Source organism: Microtus ochrogaster, chromosome 7, assembly GCF_000317375.1.
Source record: "Microtus ochrogaster isolate Prairie Vole_2 chromosome 7, MicOch1.0, whole genome shotgun sequence".
Taxonomy (NCBI): Eukaryota; Metazoa; Chordata; class Mammalia; order Rodentia; family Cricetidae; genus Microtus; species Microtus ochrogaster.
The window spans coordinates 16,683,662-16,687,325 of NC_022014.1; positions in this window are offsets into that span (position 1 = coordinate 16,683,662).

A 3,664-nucleotide genomic window follows, 5' to 3' on the forward strand; every position below is an offset into this window, starting at 1 on the left:
CAACTATCATCTCTGTCCTTCTGCTGTGTTGTCAAGTCAGGTCTTCAGGCTAGACAGCAAGAACCTTTACCCTCTTGATCATCCTGGAAGCCTATATTTTTATTATTTTTAATTATTTTTGCCACATTCCCAGACCATTAATTACTTCTAAGTGTGCAATGTACAACCATCACCACCATCCACCTCCAGAATGTTCTCGTTTCCCCCAAATGAAAGCCACACCCATTTAACAAGGACCCCTCATCGCCCTCCCTCCAAGACTGACAAACACTATTCCACTTCCTCTGATGTCTGTGCTAAGTACCTCATCTAGGCTTGGTCCTTTGCTGACTAGCCCATTTCACTTCCTAAAACATTCTCAAGGTTGAAACCTGGGCCAGAATTTCTTGCATTTTTAAAGGCCGAATTCTGCTCTGTGTGTGGACACACCACAATGTGTTTTAGTACAGATGTGTTTTACTGCCTGTGGTAGATCTGGTACCCAGTGGTTTCCGTTCATATTATATTGTCTCCTAACTGTTATTCAGTCATCTGACTCTTAGAGGCATTTGCTATAAAACCCAGTTCTTCGAAAATGCGAATAACAACATTGAGATTGACTGCACGGTAAATCAAGGAGTCTTTTGATTCCATCTCGAGCTTTGCCTCACCTGGGAGATTAAACTTCATCTCTTCCCAGCATCTCTCCATCATCTCAGTGCTCATAGTGCCCTAGCTTCCTGAGTTCTGCTGAGGAGAGCATGAGGGTCATTCTTGTGGTCTTTGATCTTTTGGTGACCAGTTGCCCTTAGGAATCTGGAAAGATATAATGAGACCAAAATTAGCAGGATGCAGGGTCACGGGTCGCAAGACAGGTGCTTCCGTGCAGCTGTTTTCAGACTGTAGCCTCTGGCTTTGCCACTGGCCCACTGAGCACCTCTGTGCTGGACAAGTTCTCGGTGCTTCCTATGGAAATGCCAGGTGTCAGAATGATCTCTTCAGGTCGGACCCTCGGTTAGAAATCAGTACCTTGGGCAGGGGTTTTTGGCTCCAGGATGGTGTTGTTAGTGGGCTTGGAGCTGGTAGGGTGGGGTTCTCGGCTTACCATTCACCTGGAAGAGTTCACTGCACCCTCTTCCACAGGAAGCAAGCAGAGGGCTTGATCCAGAGCCCTCCTAAAAGCTTTCCCTACTAAAGTCCGTCTTTGCTCTGCTTAGGTATTCTGCCCTGTTCCTGACCCTGGGAAGTTAGGATCAAACTAGTGGGGATACAGTACACATGACAGCTCTTTCAGCATCTTTTTTGACATATGCAAAGGGGAGACGAGGGTTCCAGAGTACAACTGTGGGATATGTGGACGTGACCTTGGCCTTACAACCAAAGTCCATCTGCCTGCTCCTCCTCATCCCCGAGGGCGCCTGCATAGGCAGCCCCTCCTGGAGAGGCTTCCTTCATCCTGTCTGTCAGGGCAGATGCTCCTGCCCCAGAGGCATGCTGTAGAACCCATGGTGTTTGGGGTGGAGATCATTGCTCGTTCATCCCATTGCTCATGGGTGATTTTTTTTTGAGGAGTTAAGAGAGGCGGGAAGTGGTTGAAATATCAGGTAGATTGATGTCGTCATGTTACAAAGGTAGAGTCAAATGGCGCACTACATTGTCTTCACAGAAGCGTGTTTTTACCCTAAGAATCTTGCTTAAGAACTCTGTGATGTCCTGTGAGGTCCAGCCCTGAGTAAGGTTGTGTTTGTCGTGTTGGTCTGAGGATCAGCTACTGAAGCAAGGCTGCGGGCATGTGACAGGATTCAGCATTAAGCGAGGCACCTCTTCTCTGTCTTCTGTTGTCCGTTTTTCCTTTAGGCCTTCAAGGTATGAATCGTGAATAAAGTCCACGATGATGCATTATGCTTTTACTAGAAAAACGGTGTCACTTTTAAGTGAATGGTTTTGGAAAAAGGAAAAAGGCCTTAACAATTCAATGGCTTCTTCAAAATGGCCCTCCCAAACTTTGCCACCAAAGTTTCTCTGAATTCTCTCCTGTGACTTTGTCTCTGCCCAGGACAAGACATGGACAGAACCCAATAATCATAGGTGAAATTGTCAAATAACTTTTACTTTAAAAGGCAGGTTTAAGATTCCCTGTGGCTGTGGTCATCTGTTGGATGCATCCTCAGCTCTGGGTCCGCAGTTTTCTGTTTTTCGAGTTGGTGCTCATATGTCTAGTTTAACCATCCAAGGTTAAATGCTCACCAGTTGATGTTTCCAGAGAACCTACCATGTGGGCTGTGCTCTGTGAGTGATGCTCTGGAGGCCCCGTTTAGAACAGTACAGTCCTATTTGAACCAAGTGGTGCTGGGAGTTCCTGGAACCATGGCTGATCTCTAGATGGAGGCTTAAAAGTCAAATATTTGAACAATTTGAAGTTTACAAGTATTGTACAGGAAACCTCATGCATACTCTTCCTCCTAGCCCTAGAGTATTTTATGCAGATGTGGGTGAAGAATAAATTCTCTGGGGTCGCAGTTCAGGGTGACTTGTGTGTCTTGAGTTACCTCTGTGCTTTCTCATCAGGAAATCTGTACATCATAGAAGTCCTATGATGTCTTCCTTTGCACTGACTGTTAGGAAGCTCCCGTGCAAATGGTGGCTGAATTCTAGCAAAAGCTTTGGAACTCCTGGCGAATATTTTGAGTGCTAACTTCTGCACGCTCTCATCTTGTTCCTCCTCCACCGGTTCCTGTCCTTATCTACGTCATTCTCACTTGGAGCTCTACTGGCCTCTTCAAAATCATTTTTGGAACGAGATGGGGGCGCCTATAACTGGGTAAGCAAATAGATCCTTCCTCTGTGTCCCCAAGGTGCCTGCTTTTATTTTAGCATTTGTCACAGTTATTGTAATTGCTTGTTTACACATTTGACTCCTCCACTGGGCCACCTGGTTTCCCTGCAGCTGGGCTCCTCTGCGTGACTGAACACCCCAGGGTGGGCTGCTGCACCACCAACAGCCTACACCTGCCCTACATACTGGGGTGGCACATGGGCTCAGAGCCAGCTGTAGCATCTCCCAGCATCTCTCCCGCCCTGGTAGATGTTATCCATAGACCATGCTGGGGCATAGGCCTGTCAGGATGTGAAGGGGGAAAGAACACCAGGAGCCAGAGGGCACCCACATTCAGAAGAATGGAAGAGGGAATGCCAGAATGTGCTGTCCCGTCTCAGTGATTTCTGCAGGCCTTGCTCTAGGTCCCTTCCAAGCTCGCTGTCTTAGGGTTTCTATTTCTGGGAAGAGACACCATAACCAAGGCAACTCTGATAAAGGAAAACATCTAACCGGGGACTTGCTTACAGTTTCAGAGATAATAATTGACATATGTCATGGAGCATGGCGGCCCACACACAGGCAGGCATGGTTTTGAGAAATAGGTGAGAGTTTTCTATCCTGATCCTCAGGCATCAGAGAGAGAGAGAGAGAGAGAGAGAGAGAGAGAGAGAGAGAGAGAGAGAGAGAGAGGGGGAGAGGAGAGAGATTGAGACTGGACCTGATATGGGCTTGTGAAACCTCAAAGCCCAGCCCCAGTGACACACCTGCTTCAATAAGGTCACACCTCCTAGTCCTTCCCAAGCAGTTCCATCAAATGCAAGTATCCAAATATATGAGCCTCTGGGGGCCGTTCTCATTCAAACCTCC